Here is an 18,453-nt window from a genome sequence, read left to right as displayed (position 1 = left end):
TGCATCGGCCGGGAATCGAACCCGGGCCTCCCGCGTGGCAGGCGAGAATTCTACCACTGAACCACCGATGCTTTATAACGATAACGTGGATTTATTGATCCAACAGCACATAATGCTTATCACCAAGATTAAAAAAAAATAAAAAAAAAAGGTAAGCGAAGACAGGATTCGTATGTTAGCGACGAAATAATCAAAATATAACAATAGATAGCACACACATATATATATATTCAAACATTCATTATTCTTTTTCCGGTATCATTACAAGCAATATTTTACTACACCGGAAGTAAGTCATATCCTTACGCAAATATACCTATGTTTGGCCTGAGGTCTTGTTCAGCTCCAGGCAGGACAAGGGCGAAACATACTACCGTGGTAGTAAGATCACAGGAAATTCATCAATATGTCGTGTTATTTGAATGTCTTGGCCTTTCCTATCCTATGAATATTATGAAGAAATAGTATTCCTGAAATTGTTCATTACTTCATCGTTGTTTCATTCGCACCTTGGTATAAACAAAGCTATTTTTCTGAAAATATCACGTTTTTATTTATCTAAACATATACTTTAGCTGTCATAATAGATTTTTTACATTTTGTGAAATATGAACCCTATAAAATAAATGTAGTTTTTTCCCTATTTTTGAAAAAAAAAAAAAGTTTAGAAAAAAAGTCATGATAATTTTATACTGTAAACAATCTATTTTTAGCGTATAATTGATTGTAAACAGAATAGTTAACTTATGGATTAGCGCACACAAAACACGTGCCGTAGAAAACAATGGAGAGAAATTTTAATTAGCGCCATTATAAATTAGCAGAATGCTTCCAACGCGAAAGAGGGCCGTAGTGGTTAAGGTGTCCCGACACTTTATCACTAGCCCTCCACCTCTGGGTTACGAGTTCGAAACCTACGTGGGGCAGTTGCCAGGTACTGACCGTAGGCCGGTGGTTTTTCTCCAGGGAATCCGGCTTTCCTCCACCTCCAAAACCTGGCACGTCCTTAAATGACCCTGACTGTTAAAAGGACTTTAAACAAAATAAATCAAAAACGCGAAAGCACAACAATAAGTTTATCGCTGATGTAAGTTTAGAAACATAATGTTTGAATTGGTAAATGTAACGGTTCCATTCTTATGAGATAGTAGGTATTAAAGAGTTAATCATGGCTGGTAACAAGGACATGGTCAATTCTTGGTGAAATTTCAGATCAATCGATAACGTGTTGTCTTTAAATTAGACATTTTCTGTCGATAACGTCGGCCACATGCCGAGCCCAAATAGGTCCTATTTAGTATTTATTTCCTTACACAGTGACGGCCCGCCGCAGTGCCATAGTAAATTTTGATTCTGATGTTTACCTTGCGTAAAGCATTTCATGTTGCAGATCAAATTGTCATCACGATATACATGAAATAAGTTAACCTGAACGGGATTCCAGAGATACAGTTTCATTGTATCATATTCTTCGCCATTGGAAAATGTCATATTTTGATGCTCGTTTGATGCTCATAACACAAGAAGGAAATGTGATCTGGAAAAATACGTGTATGGTGGAGGACTCATTTTCTACATCTGAGAATATCGGTGTAATCATTTCAATTGTAATTAAAAAAATTAGACAAAAAAAGTGCATCGGCCGGGAATCGAACCCGGGCCTCCCGCGTGGCAGGCGAGAATTCTACCACTGAACCACCGATGCTTGTTTACGGATTACGATATTTACCTTTAGCACCCAAAATTATACATTAAATCTTGTTATGAATATGTACAAGAAGCATTCCATCACTAAATGACAGTTTACGAATCATACACACGAGACAGGTGTCTGACGGAATCAACCATACAATTTCGTTTGTTTTTGTTTAACGTCCTATTAACAGCAAGGATCATTTAAGGACGTGCCAGGTTTTGGAGGTGGAGGAAAGCCGGAGTACCCGGGGAAAAACCACCGGCCTACGGTCAGTACCTGGCAACTGCCCCACATAGGTTTCAAACTCGCAACCCAGAGGTGGGGGGCTAGTGTTAAAGTGTCGGGACACCTTAACCACTCAGCCACCGCGTCTTGAGTTTGCAAGGAAGAGAAGATTAGAAGGGCTTAATAACCAACAATTGTGTATAGTGATATAATGTTTCTCACACATCATTTTTATTACTTTATTAGTAGTCGATCTGTCTCTATGGGCGATTCCAGTACAGATCTATGATATGATACTGTTTATGATGTCAATAGTAAATTAATTGTTATATACATGTACAGTGTATATAATATATATGAATATGTGTGAGGGTATATATGCATACAAGTGTATATGTATATATGAGTGAACAGGCACATATATATTAATACATGTGTGTGTATTGGATGAAGATATAATTAATATACCTACATGATGTCTACTTGGTATTTACATTCTGAGAATTAACAAAATACCAGTTAATGTATCAATATTGTAATTTACTATAATAATGTTATGGTCATTCTCTCCACTAAACGTTTGATATCACGTTCATTTGCCGGTGTGGGTGTGGTGCGAAAGTGATCAACGATTTTCTTATAATATGAATATTCACATGTCTACAGATGAGCCGAAAGGCTTAAAGTAATAAAGAACTTGAACTTGAACTTGACGCGCCTCTGACTTACATACGATGTGTATTCCTGCTAGCCTTAGGCTATATCCAGCGTCCAACATGTACTTTAAGGTGTTTAGGTAAACTGCCATAGTATATTTGCTCCCGGCAAGACATAATCCGATAAAACTGACCATAATCGCAGGTTCCAAAATCCACATTGGTCGCCTCTTTACGAAATCTAAACAGACATGTGCTCTGGTGCAACTTATTGATTAGATACAGTAAAGTAAACTGAATTAATTCAATCATTATATTTTTATTTCTTTGTTTTCTTTGTTTGTTTGTTTGTTTGTTTGTTTAAACGTTCTCGTACTAGCCAGGGTCGTATTATGGGGGTTGTCAAGGATATATGAGTAAAGGACACTTAAGCAGGAATAAGATCATACGTTTTGCAATACCGGCATACTAATTTTCTTACTTTGTAATAATTAGAACTCACAAATAAATCCATCATAATAGAGAAACCAACTTAACTGTCCCTTACGACCACAAACACTTATATAGAGTTCTCGCGTTCTGTCCAACCCCCCGTCCACTGGTCGCCAGCTGAGATCTATGTGTTTGATGTTAAGGGACAGTGTCGTCACAGTGACGTCACAGTGCCATAACAACACGGCCGCGGACACTTTATGGCTACTATACATATATATATGTACAATGATATATAGATATGTGGTATTCTATGTTCCGTTTCATAAATACCTGTTTATGCCAAGACTATGTAAATAACAAATATTTAGAAATAATGGATAACCCGAATTTCTTCAATGAAGTCATACCAACAGATTTGGAGAAACCCAGCCGCGGAGCTAAGAAAGAGTAGTGGTAGCAAAACTAGGCAATATTTGCCACCCTCATGGTATCTCAGAAGAAATAACCCACTTGATGTATTTTCTGATAGGACGCTAAGCGCCAACTGTTTACTAAACCTTTAAACACCGACCCACTTAGATCACTGGTTACTATCACAAAGGTTTGACCCCTCCCCACAGGGGGAAAGGGTCCTATCGGAGAGAAAAGGAAAAAGGAAAAACGAGAGGCCCAGAGGGCCTGTATCGCTCACCTGGTTACATTTGACCAAACATCAAAATAATCTTTATGTTCAATTCGTACAATCCTGCCTATGGTTTAGCGTGGGGATCTTAACTGCTTTAAAGGCATCACCTAGAAATGAAGTCCAGACTCCCTACAGGTGTGGGGGGAAAAACAGGGATTGTTTTTACAATATGATTGTATTTAAAGAAACTAAATCCCTTGGGGTGGGGAAAGACCTCTGGGGTCTATTTTAACATCAGTATTGTGTTTGTCTCTTAATTCTCAAAAATGCTATACATGTATATAGTTATGGGATGGGAATCTCAATGGTATCAAAAACACAAGTAGATTTTGAAAGAACTTCTGTTTCCCCTACTGGGCCCCACCCTTCTCGCCGCAGAGATTCAGAGTCCCCCAATTATGCAAAATCTGTTCCCCTGCCCCTAAGAATGTTTCTGATCATATTTGGTTCAAATCAATTCCGTACTTTACGACAAGTAGCGATTCAAAGGATTTGCTTCTATTTCCACTATTGGGCCCTGCCCCTCTGGCCCCAGTGAGGTCAGAGTCATCATTTATGCACAATCTGCGAGAATGCGAAAACGCGACGGCAAGGGAGCGAAAACGCGAGAATGCGAAAGACCGAAAACTCGAGAATGCGAAAACTCGACGGCGAGAATGCGAAAACGTGTCGGCGAAAACGCAAGATTAATCTCGCATTCTCGCCGTCGCGATTTCGTTCCGTCGCCGTCGCGTTTTCGCATTCTCGCGTTTTCGACCGAAGGTCTGATTCTGTGGTGGGACTTTTAAATACCAGAGATAGCATCAATTCAACGTCTACAAAAGGCCACAAGGGATATCACCTCACACGCAAAATTGAGTCAGAGCAGTAGCGAGTGTAACTCGCCTAGTGGCACTTTTGTTACCAATAAAAGATTCTGAATTGGTTTTATTAGTTCATATATCATTCCCCTAGGTAGCCTCATAACCATTTCAACAGTGTTAAGTTTAACTCCCCAAATTCCAAGTGTGTACTAAGCCCCACAGTTTTGTCTTCAGATGATAGAATCCAAATCTCTTAATATTATCCCTGAATTGTACAAGCTAAAACACGAAGAAAGCAATATTAAAAACAAAAAATTATCCGAAATAATCAGAATTATATTTGGATTTGAGAATACTTTAACTATCAGACAGTTGACAAATGTTCTAGGGTTTAAAACATCGCAGAGCTCCTCAATGCCAAAATGCTAAGCACTTGTCAAAGTAATATTTACACATGTACCTTCAAAACAAAAACCAAAGAGGTCAAACTCACTCGGTGAATTAGGAAGTCGCGTAAAAAAATGATTTAATATTATCCTGAACCTCAGGTGAAAATAACACTATAATAACACTTAGTGCGATTTTCACCTAGGGCCGGGGATGATTAAATATCTGATTTGGCGAACATAGACCCTTGTCCCAATCTAATTAAATTTAGATGGTCATTCTCACTACGTTACATGAACATCTAACAACATCCCATAATGGATCACGCTCTGATGACCTTTGAGATGTGTATATTTGACTTTCAGTGCGAATTGTCAATTTGTCGATGTCATGGAAGCAAACCAATTCGTCACAGCATATATATGTCTATATGCTTTGTGGGACGAAATGACTTTAAACAAATTGACATATTATACCAGATATGCAGTCTAGTCGTGCTGATGCGGACATATAAATTCACTTCAAAGATTCTGGAAGTAGTCATTTGATTGGCTAATCCAAAAGGTCTCACCCCGACGTGACCCCTTATGTAACGTAGTGAAAATGACCATCAAGATCTTAATTACATTGCCCTTGTCCTTGTATCAATATTATCAGCTCCAGAGTGAGACACTTTTCAAAGGAAATCGTTGGCTGGAGAGTTGTTCTCGGTATGACAAAGGAAGCATCATATACAAATCCATATCTTTTAAGATGATATTTGTTATAGCGCACGTGGGGGGGGGGGGGGGGGGGGGGGGGTAATGACCTGGTATCTGCCCAGCTGTTGATTAAATTTTCAGAGTTTTTGGGTTCTTCTTCGTGCAAATAAAATCAATTTAACGACTTGGGGGGACTAGTCTGTTGAAGATAGAAGCCATTTGTAAATCTCATTTCAAGGTTTATACCTCTAGGTACATTTCTTAAGAAAACTGAAAAGTTTGGACTACATATTTCGGAAGTACCCAGACCAGAGAATACAGACTACCAGCCCCGAGTACCTTATCAGGCCATTTGGGTACATATTGGGAAAGATAAAAACAACACAGAGAAAAGGGTGGTGTTGAGAATTCGGGGAGTTATCTCCTCTGATTGGAACCACCTTCCGTCCCGACATCTTGACTACTGACCAAACCTTTGCCCCTCAAATGTCCAGTTTAGAAGCCAGAAATAATTAGTCGAAGACTTGTGATCTTAACAGAGGGGAAAACATGTAAAACCACTTGCATGTAAATAAAGGATGTGGCTGACTGTTCCAGACAAACCGGTTTAACGTCTGAAAATCCTCGGTAAAGCCTCTTGGTGGAGTCTGATACCAGAGAAAATTATGTGTCCATGTCTATATCAAGGCCTGCAATGAATTCAACATTTATCGTATACCCATCATTTAACCACGCCAACGTCGACATGATAAGGAGGACGGCACACACCGTAATATTTACCCGGCAGACATGTCGTAAACAGGTATTAGTGACAATTATTTTATTATTTCCTTTATTCAGAATCGATGAACAAAAAAACGAGCAGATAAAACCCTGCGGGCTCCAGAGTAGCGATCCATCATTGCTATTTGTCCAACTAAATCAAAGACAATAAATCCGGCAGTGACATTTATCGCATTACGTTCGCGATAGGATGAGCTGTTATTCCTCTGTGGGAGTGAGCTGGCCATTTTATGGATTAACTACCTCATAGATAAAGAAAAGTTGTTTACTCAATAGATATATAAGACAGTGGAGTTATATATGCATGGAAGTGGTGTAGGTATCAACGATAAAAATAGACAGATGGACAGGTGATGTAGGTATTAACGATAAAAAAACAGGTGATGTAGGTATCAACGATAAATATAGAGAGGATATTGAACTGTGATGTACAAGTGATGTAGGTATTAAAGATAAAATACCAGATATGTAGGTATTAACGATAAAATACAGGTGATGTAGGTATTAACGATGAAATACAGGTGATGTAGGTATTAACGATGAAATACAGGTGATGTAAGTATTAACGATGAAATACAGGTGATGTACATGTAGGTATTAACGATAAAATACAGGTGATGTAGGTATTAACGATGAAATACAGGTGATGTAGGTATTAACGATAAAATACAGGTGATGGAGGTTTTAACGATAAAATACAGGTGATGTAGGTTTTAACGATGAAATACAGGTGATGTAGGTATTAACGATAAAATACAGGTGATGTAGGTATTAACGATCAATATACAGGTGATGTAGGTATTAACGATAAAATACAGGTGATGTAGGTATTAACGATAGAATAAAGATATGTAGGTATTAACATTATTCGTATTGAATCTACAATGGTAGGCGTGTGTTTTCGATTCAGCCAACAAAAAAATGAAGCCCAGAGGAAAGTTTGCATGTAATTAAGCACATTAATCAAACCATGACCTTTAAATGTTATTGTTACGCTGTCTTTCCGTTTGATGCGTTGGTTTTTCCCCAATAAGATGCCTGTTTGGGATTAAACACTATCTGGTATTGGTTATAGTCTATTTCTGAAATCGCTCAAAATGACAATCAGTTGACGAACGTGGATATTTAACATGAAGAGGATAATTTTTAAACGGAACATTTAATCAAGATAAAATCATTGCACTGCTGTGACTGGTTGCTATGGGCACTACTGAATTGATGTTTTGGGAGTGCTCAAACATAGACAGCCTGATTTTTGTTAGATTAAAGTGCAAATATCGACAAAAACCTTCAAAAGCTACGCTATATTTTCTGTTTCATCTGGACGCAGCCATGTTGGATAAATTCAAACACACGAATCCGTTGCAGATTCAATACAGTGTTAATAATGAAGCCCGGTACATGTATGTAAGATGTCGGTGAGGACGACAAACGCCAAACTAAATCAATATCAGTCAAAACGTGTAATTATTCTTCTGTTTTATTTCTTTCTTTCTTGTCTTTCTTTTTCATCTATTTATTTATATATTTTTTTGTGTTATTTTTCTATATATATATATATTTATATATTTATTTTTAACAAAAAAAATTACCCTGGCTGTTAATAAGACGTTAAACAAAATAAACCAAACCAAAATAATTTTCAACTGGTGTTCAAAACGTGTTCTGGCGATATATTTTCTTTTAATTATGCCTTCAACAAGAATAACTGTCTTTGAGATTTGCTGATTGTTTGATAAACATGTACACCTGCCTCAGCCCGAGGCTGTCTAGACGCTATTAGAAGAAAGCTGATGTTAAAATGGTGGTCTAATGAAGCGACGGCTTACGTCGAGTTAAACGATTCGCCTTTGTACGACAAAGAAACATAATATACCGTATCACGTGATTGATGTCGGAGACAACAGGAAGTGACGTCAAAAACAGGAAATTACCGCTGGCTGTATACCACTGACATATCAAAGCGATTAAAGAGTAAAGGCCTTTTTGGAATAGACTGTGTGTCTGGTCTCTCATTGGCAATTATGTGAATGTTTTGATGACCCCTCGAGAATCTGCAGCTTCCGGTCAAGTCCCAAGGCCCCTTGGGTAATTTCCAGCATTTATTCATATCACGCTATGTACGTGTGCAAGACAATGCTTTTAAATCAACCGTAGAATTCCTATAGTAGTCAATGGGGAATTACTAATAATACTATATAATATAATTTTAGGCATGGCCTATGTGAGAGCGCAGCAATCCCGGTGCCCATGGAATTCGAGAAACAAGCACACATAATCTAGTCTACTAGAATAGTAAATCCCACGTGATTTGTTTCATCTATGCGGAACGTAGTACAGTTTCCGATGGTGTGAAATGTAAAACAGACTGGTCGTATCACTGCCTCAAATATCATGTGAATTTAAATACATGCTTTATTTAGCGTAAGATATATATATAAGATATATATAATATTGTAATGTAACTCGAGGATCAAGGCCGTGATTTCGATGCTAATCTATTTACGGTGGTCACGTGACTCCTCGAATACCGCGAGATCTGCCGAAGTTTACCGAGTCCTCACATCACGTGGTATGCAACTCGAACGGACCGGAGCTGCACTCGTAAAACACCGGAAATATTTTCGTTGAAAATTATACCGTTACGTTTTGAATATAAAAAATTAAGAAATTGTTCGAGATAAATTTTATTAACAAATTCTAACTAGTGTGAAGTCAAACATTTGCATATTTTTAAAATGTTGATATTTTGTAATCTCCCGAGAATGTGACTTTGAATACAGTCTTGCGCAACACTGGATCTTGTCGTGACTTCCTGTTTCCGGTTACTGAGAAAGTTTTTGAACTCTAAGTATATTGGGGGGGAAAGGGGGGGGGGGGGGGGATTCCGAGACATCTCTACCATTAAGTTCGCTACGCGAACGGGCGAAGCTCTCTATTAATACCGGAATAAACAATTGTAATTACACGCATACTCGAATCTGATTGAATAAAACATGGACATATAAAGAGTTTTTTAATTAATACTATCACAGAATATCGGTCGTTTAAAAACTGATTTACGTTGTAGTAGATTACGGCATGACGGTTTGGGAATACATCACACAAGAACTCGATCTAAGCTTGGCAGTGACAGATCAGACAACCGTTTTCTTTCCTTTGCAAACTTTTACTAACTTGTTTACAGGAGAGTTCCACAAAGGGAGACATGTACACATGTGGATGTTATAAATAATATATGTGTATTTATCCTGCAACTGCCAGCGCATTGTCGGAATACACCCACCGTATATATTTTCGCTGTATACGGCAGTGACGGGAAACAGCTGTATTTTGGAATCTTAGCACGTGCGTCAGTTCGACTGACCTACATCAAAGTGCAACTACGTTTAAAAGGCGAACATTTTTCTGTCATACTTGACAGCGTTTCACTTCAAAATGATTATTTTGATGATTATTTTTATGACTGTTGCAGGATAAATAGAATACACGCCAAGGCTCGCCACTTTTGTTTTTCTTTACCCTCGTCAAAATACAGCTTATATTTTAAGACACTGACCATGTATTCTCTATATATATGTCAAATATATAACAACGTCATTTCTGATGCGCGCTGAAAACTAGGCAGGTGGGATCGCGAATTTCTCCAGCAACCAGCAGACCAGGGCCGAGTTAAGTGATATGAGTCGGCCTCGACCAATCAACAATAAAATTGGTTTGTGTGTGTATTCTTCATACGCGCACGTATATATATATGTTTTAATTTAGTTATTAATATGAAACGTTCTTCAAAAAATATTAAGAACTGAATCAAAGAGTTTTCCGGTGTTCGTACAGATAAACAGCCATACAGAGCGGGCTAATACAAGTCTCAGGCCTGTATGGTAGGTCAGAATTGTCTACTTTATAGACATGTTACATATTTCAGGAATATTTTAATGATAGAAGACTATATATACTTGTCCTTGTGACTATACTTTAGAACTGTTCGAGATTTGTAATATTTACTTAACAAGACGTATGAAGGACTTTCTATGGAACGCGAAAGCCGCCTTATATGACAAATGTTACATGGTATATAAACCAAGGATCAGCAGGCGCGGATCCAGGAATTTGAAAGGGGGGGTCCAGTAATTTAGTGGTAATGCGAGCGCCGTAGGCGCGAGCTGATTTTTGGCGAGGGGTCTGGGGGCCAAAATTTCGGAAAATGAAATGATTATAGCAAATTTTGCAATCTTTCGGGGATAAGATCTTCGATAAGCCGGGGGGGGGGGGGGGGGGGGGGCATAGGCGGTTTTTTTAAGGCTATGAAAAAATTTTCCTCATCCGAAAAAGAGGGGGTCTTGACCCCACTCAGACCATAACTTTGTCAATTTAATCAAAATTAGTCTTGTTATTTCCATTTATTGCCCCGTGAGCTGCCAGTCATTTTGAGATATTTCCATTTATTGCCCCTATACGTTTGATGAAGTCGTTTTATTTTGAAATACAGGCAAATACAAGTAGTTACCATTTTAAATGCAAATACATGTAGATTATATATGTATATATACTTGTAATTAATTAGAGATTTTGTATTCAATATGTATCTATATTTACATTTGCAAACTTTTTTTTCTTCTTCTTTTTTAATGAAAGATAAACTTTATATAAATTTTTTTTCTTATCTTTTTTTTGTTTACTCTTACCTGCTAAAATGCTTTTTCGCAATGCATCAAATGGAACGAAACTAATATATTTGGGTTATTTTTGCCGTTGTGTTACAATAACAAAATCTATATCGATACTGTAAAAGGTCATGAGTCACTTATCGCTGGCATATTGGGGTCTGGAACCAAATACCGTAGGGTGTTACGGACAATGTAGCTTGTGCTGTATGCGCAGGAAATATGGACATTTTTCGGCATAGCCATATAATATTCTTTTGGCCCCAGATATGACGCGACAGGTTGCGTTACTGGTCAAGATGAAGTATGTGATTGATCAATGTAAAGGTAGATGCAAAATGTAGATATGCAGTTAAAAACGAAACTAAGTTAAGATTGAATGGAGGCTGAATAAGTACATGCATATTTTCAAATGACACATTAATAAAATCATATTCCTGATTCAAATGCAGTCTTATTATCACCAAAAATGATTCAAACCGATATAATTTTGTTATCCGTGCTGAAACGCATTAATTTATTTCAACAGCAGATTTACATTATAATCACCAGCATTAAAACTATGCAGTTTATCTTTTTTAAAGATATTTCTTGTTTAGTATTATATAACCCGCGTTGTGATTGGTTGACTGAAAGGAGTTCCCTTCCTATTTTGGTCTCGTAATAGATGATTGGTTGGGAGCTGTTCATCTTGTTTCATTGCGTCTCGATGTAGCTATAGGACACACTTAAGAAATTCAATTGTTGAAAACGACATTGTGTACATGTTTGTAATAATTTTGCATTAATTTAAATCTATACATGTAAGATATTATCGGCAAGTCCAAACAATGTTAAAGATGTAGTTACGAAGAATGCTAAAACTATCACAATATTTATGGGAGGAATTACCCGAACTGTGGCAAGAAAGAGAATTACAAAAGTAATTTAAATAACAGAAATATTATCATTTTTTGTCAGGGTGACGCTCTTCTGAACCCTACCATATTCCCAAACATAGCGTGGTCCTTGTAAGGGTTAAAAAAAATTCATCCATATAATCTTCAAAGGAGATCGCTAATTTCGATGTAACTGATGAAAACAATACCCTGTTGCTCATTTGAACCGTGAGGTTTGGGAGCCAGAGATCGTAAACAGAAACGCTAATTAACATACAATACATTAATCATTTATTGTAATCCATCAAAGTGGCGTGATGGCAATTTTAAATTTGAGTGTTTAGATAATCTCGTCAATTTTGTAATGAATGTTTCATGTGATCGACGGAATGGATTCATAAACACAATTCTCGTCATTGATTTATGGGGTTGGATGCATTTCTACATATTAATGAAGATAATTTATGTGTTTTCTGTTTTATTTCCTTTCCTTTCGTTTTATATATAAATAATATATGCTATTTCGGAATGATTACAGGCGCTCCCATCACCTGATGTTAGGCGACTTCCCGGAGAATACTGGTTACTGGGTAATAATGGTTATTTGATAGCCTCTATCCTCTGTGGTTACTGTGACGTAACAATCACACGAGCTTTCATGGTCCGTCACACATGGAATGTCCGAATGATTTATTGACCTTAAGGAATAAAGGCCGATAAGAAGGACCTTACTCGTTAAGGCGCCATTTTTTTTTTTTTTTTTTTTTAGTATTGTTTCTTGGTGTGTTGTTTTTTGAGTGCATTTTCGTCTATTTGTAAATTCAGTTTTGTTTGCTTGATTGTTGTTGTTTTTTTTCGTTTTTGTTCTTTGTTTGTTTTTTTTGTTTTTTTTCTTTCTTTTTTTTGTTTTTGTTTTTTTTTTTGCTGACAAAATTCTAATGCATCTTTAATAACACGATTACTGACAAAATGACAACGTTTGACGTTAGCCATATACCCAAAAGACCGAAATCATTCCAATTTCTTTCATATCAATTTGAATAATCAAAACATTTAAACAAATGGGGAGATCAGCTTAATCAGTTGCTCTATTAATGAATCAATCGATCAATTAACGTAATTTGAAATAAACAATTGAAGACATGTGTTCCTATTTTACTTATTTACTTTTCAGCACCTGTTGTATATTGACAAGGTCGGCCAGATATACCCTAAACAACATGATAACTTAAGACACTGCCCTATAGATTCTTCAATGTCTGCCACTTATAAACCACTAGGGGCCGCGGTGGCCGAGTGGTTAAGGTGTCCCGACACTTTATCACTAGCCCTCCACCTCTGGGTTTCGAGTTCGAAACCCACGTGGGGCAGTTGCCAGGTACTGACCGTAGGCCGGTGGTTTTTCTCCGGGTACTCCGGCTTTCCTCCACCTCCAAAACCTGGCACATCCTTAAATGACCATGGCTGTTAATAGGACGTTAAACAAAAACAAACCAAACAAACCAAAATCTCTGTACTATTGCCACTGTGAGATAGTTTAATAATTATTAATTATTGTGGGGCCGCGATGGCCGAGTGGTTAAGGTGACCCGATACTTTATCACTATATCCACCTCTGGGTTGCTAGTTCGAAACCTTTGGTGGGCAGTTGCCTGGTACTGAACATAGGCCGGTGGTTTTTCTCCGGCTTTCCTCCACCTCTAAACCTGGTACGTCCTTAAATGACACTGGCTGTTAATAGGACGTTAAACAAAAACAAACCAAATTATAAACCACTTATTTTAATGTTTTGCGAGATTCACTTACAAACATCTTTCATACAGCAGGTTGATGAGTATTTACATAATTAAGACGGGTATCCGTCCTAATAGAGACTGATCCTTGTTAGATATGTATGACGTCACTACCGTGTTAACCTGACGCGGCAAGGGTCAATAGAGGAGGGTGGGTTTATATCTACTGAATCTAGTTTAATTTCAATTTTGATGTCTGTCTAAACTTTCCTATTAAGGAAATCCCAAGAGTGGCATATCCTTAACTTCTGAACCGGCGTTATCCTTATTCTTGACCGGATAGCCGCAGAGGTTTTGTTGTTTTTTGTTGTTGTTTTTTTTCATTATATATATTTATATATATGTCAAGTAGTAATAACGACAGTACATACAAGTAAATTGTCTCCATGACGTCATGGAGACAATTTACTTGTCTGTACTGTCGTTATTACTACTTGACATTTATATGTTGTCGGAGATATACGGCAGGGCGGGGGATAAGGGAGGTAACTCGTGCGGAACAGAGAGGTTTCTTCTGACCAGCCAGAGTTACTTCCCTTCAGAAGGCAAGAAGTTGACTTATTGATGTTGTCAGCAAAACAGACGTCATGGAGAGTTTCATCAACATAAACAACGACGAGTTCCTACAAACCATTCTTGGCGTCTTTACACGTTAACTGTATTATTTGTTTCCCTTGATAAGTTATTTTTTTTATTTTTATTTTTTTTACAAATTACAAGTTCTTCATTATATTCGACTCTCTCAACTGATGATGATGATGATGATGATGATGATGATGATGATGATTGCGGCAGAATGTGTTGTGACGTCATATTGTATTTGTTGTCATATTAAAATGATTAAAAATTAAAAAAATTAAAAAAATCAAAAAAATCAAACATATATAATATAGACAATTGTCATAACAATGACAATAGCAATACAATAATAAAATTAAATTCACCCTCCTCTCAAGCTTCCATCATATCGTGGTATATTGTATATTCAGAATCAGTTGTTACGTTACGCTGAAACAATACCAGTCTCATGTTCTATTGATAATGTAGATAATATATAATATATGTCTGGTGTAGGTTTATGGTGTCTGGGTCAGAGGAAACTCGGGCTAGTGCTTGTTGCGCGGGCAATGACACGTGAGAATAAATTAATACCGATAGCTTACTTTAATCAGAGGCGTTTGTATCTCCGGACATCTGCTGGTCAATTAGTCATTGAATGACCAAAGTTGTCGGTAGGATGGTAAAGATTACAAAACCAAACCTGACCTAGACTGAAACTATGTTAAAGTCACACCGAGTGACAGAGACCGTATTTAACACTATGTACAAGTCAAACCGACCCGGTCCCTCAGTTGAGTGACAGAGACCGTATTTAACACTATGTACAAGTCACACCGACCCGGTCCCTCAGCTGAGTGACAGAGACCGAATTTTACACTATATACAAGTCACACCGACCCGGTCCCTCAGCTGAGTGACAGAGACCGTATTTAACACTGTGTACAAGTCACACCGACCCGGTCTCTCAGCTGAGTGACAGAGACCATATTTAACACTATGTACAAGTCACACCGACCCGGTCCCTCACCTGAGTGACAGAGACCGTATTTAACACCATGTTCAAGTCACACCGACCAAGTCCCTCAGCTGAGTGACAGAGACCGTATTTAACATTATGTACAAGTCACACCGACCCGGTCCCTCAGCTGAGTGACATAGACCGTATTTAACACTGTGTACAAGTCACACCGACCCGGTCCCTCGGCTGAGTCACAGAGACCGTATTTAACACTATGTACAAGTCACACCGACCCGGTCCCTCAGCTGAGTGACATAGACCGTATTTAACACTATGTACAAGTCACACCGACCCGGTCCCTCAGCTGAGTGACATAGACCGTATTTAACACTATTTTCACTCATTAACAAGTTCCGTATAACGGCCTTTGAATACAACACCATGTTTCAGAATTTGAGTCACCTAACTTATAACTTGAAGTGAAATTGGCTTAATTACCATGACATGACGTTTACACATGTACTCGTAATTATAAGCAATGTTACAATACCTGGGTTTATTATCATAAACCACAGCACCAATACACGTGTACCTTTAACGTTCACACAAAATAAAAAGTAATTATTATCAAATTGTACATAAATACCAGTCAATTATATTTCACCATTGAAAATCACGTCATTTAAAAGAAATTGGATTTAAACAATAATTCTGCTATTGGTTTTAAAGACCTGTTTCCCATGAGTCTAGATGAATACATGTACGTACATACATGTACTTGATGATTATCATATACACATTGGGCGTGGACCCAGCATTCAAAAGCGCAAGTGTCGTACACAGAGATTAAGTGCGCATGCGTGACACCCGTAGTGGCTTCACACCTTCTAACCGAACCTTGGCCCAATACACAGCGGTAATGCGGCCTTGATCGAGAGTGACGTCACAGGCCAGATATGTACCTGATGATTATATATATGTAGACCAGAGTTTTACTGGATGAAAGAAACCAATACAGTGTCAACACCGGCTCGCCGTTCACTTTAAATCTGCCTACTAGGTGAGGACCAGATTTCGGGGGACCCCGAGGGGTGTTCGGTGGTATATGACGAAAGTACTCGAATACATTTGATACCTGTAACAAACTATGTCTGGATTTACCAATCAATATGTTCTTTTTCAAGAGATGAAATAAAGAGTCTGGTTAAAAGTAGATTGCAGGATCAGTTTATACAGAAAGGGTTTCATGATATTGATAATTCTTTAAGACACAATTTGGCATAGAAAAGTATTTGTTACAGCTAAATGAAAAAGATAGAAAGAAAAAAAAAGTGTAAATTTCGATCCTCTAATATTAAACTACCAATAGAATCAGGACGATGGCTTGGTATACCTCGTCACGAGAGAATATGTAATTTGTGTATATCAGATATTGGTGATGAATTTCATTATATATTTAAATGTGAACATGAATCTGTAATACGTTTGAGGAAGAAATATATTCTAAAATACTACTATATTTATCCGAGTCGAGAACAAATGCAAGGGATGTTCACTATATTAAATCGTAAAGTTTATATAAGAATGTGTAGCTTTATAGAAAAACTAAGTAAATTGATTCTAAATTGATTTTTGTACCAAGCAGTGCTCCTCCATTCTTTAAAATTCTTTGTAATTATCACATCATTGTTATTTATGTATATGTGACCTCTTGTTCCACACGTTAGTGTGTCAGAGTGATATCAATAAAACCTTGAAAACCTTAACACTATACTGCCACATATACATGTAGGTAATAATTGTCCCGTAAAGTCAGTTTTTATCATCTTCTTTTTTAATTTTAATTTTAATTTTTTTTTATTTAATTTTTTTTTTTTTGTCAATAAGTTAATCAATTTTCTATCAACTGTAATTTTTTAAGAATTAAGTAATATGGGCAATTTTTTATACCAAGCATCTTTGCTACGTTCTACTCTGATGGCTTCTAGTAACTAGTAGTTTGATCCATACTATTCATTTAACGTTATTGAATCATGTTACATATATATATACAAGCTAAACTGTCATATGCCAGTGCATTGCTCTACCCGAGCTGACTTGAATTATGTTCTAGTATAATGTCGGTGAGATATATACTCTCAAGACTAATAAAGAATTGAATTGATAGATATACATGTACATGTATATGCGTGACTGTCATTTTATGAGCTGTAGAAACTTTAAGGAAATGTAAAACTATATTATCTATTGTTATTTTTCTTGTATTACCATGGTGTCATGGTTAATAACATGACGTCACCATCACTTCAGTATATTTCATCGTATTGTATTTTATTGTGGTGCAGGATGTTGAGTGGCGTCGCATCGCATCGCATAGCATAGCATCAGTTAGTATTGTATTGTTTTTTTTTTTGTATTTGTTTTATTTTTTCAGAGATTTTCATACAGTGTAAAGTACATAGTATTCAATTGTATTCATAATAATCATTATTACAGCACCATAGAATTGTAGATGATCCAACACAAATACACACATCTTAATCCAGATTCATAAAATCATTTACTTTTGATGAATTTTCTAAATGTTACTTTCCCACTGTATTTAAAGAAAGGAAGAAAGCAGAAGAAAAGGTGTAGAGCAGACAGAAAAATCATAGCAATAAAGCAATAGGGACGAAACAAGAAACATGGACAAAGACATATATATAGTAACAAAGACAGACATAGAGACAGAGACAGAGGGAGAGAGAGACAAAGAGAGGTGTCAGAAAATCAAATATTTACAGTATGGTCTGTAGTCTAACCCAGATGTACACAGGATAAACAGAATTGCTGGTAAGACAATTTAGGTCTGACTTATAATTAGACCAGCCTTACTGTATATGAATGAAGACTGGCAAGGGAAAGACAAGAGGATTTAAACATGTATTGTCGTCAGCAAGTGTCACCACATATGATTATAGCAATAAAATTTTATTTTGAAATCTTATAGAAACAATAATATGTATTAACTTTGGTTACATATAACATTACAAAGTATAGCAGTAAACAAGAATCTAAGAACAATAATCAGCAAATTGAAGTTCTAAGAGATATTAAGTAATTTTTGCCATTTTTTCCATTCATTTTGAAAATTTTCCTTATACTTGTCCCCTTTACCCATTGCAATATATTTTTGTGTAACATAATGATCTTTAATAGTTTTTTTGAGACCAGTCAAAGATA

At 36.9% G+C, this 18,453-nt stretch overlaps 2 non-coding genes across 2 annotated transcripts; both read right to left on the bottom strand.

Moving 5' to 3' along the window:
- Trnag-gcc lies at positions 1 to 71 on the bottom strand. The gene has a single exon. It is a non-coding gene; the product is annotated as a tRNA-Gly (tRNA).
- Positions 72 to 1,634: 1,563 nt separating this feature from the next.
- On the bottom strand, positions 1,635 to 1,705 carry Trnag-gcc. Its single transcript has one exon. It is a non-coding gene; the product is annotated as a tRNA-Gly (tRNA).
- Positions 1,706 to 18,453: the final 16,748 nt, after the last annotated feature.

Source organism: Pecten maximus, chromosome 18, assembly GCF_902652985.1.
Source record: "Pecten maximus chromosome 18, xPecMax1.1, whole genome shotgun sequence".
NCBI classification, from domain to species: domain Eukaryota; kingdom Metazoa; phylum Mollusca; class Bivalvia; order Pectinida; family Pectinidae; genus Pecten; species Pecten maximus.
This window is presented reverse-complemented; position numbering and strand designations above follow the sequence as displayed.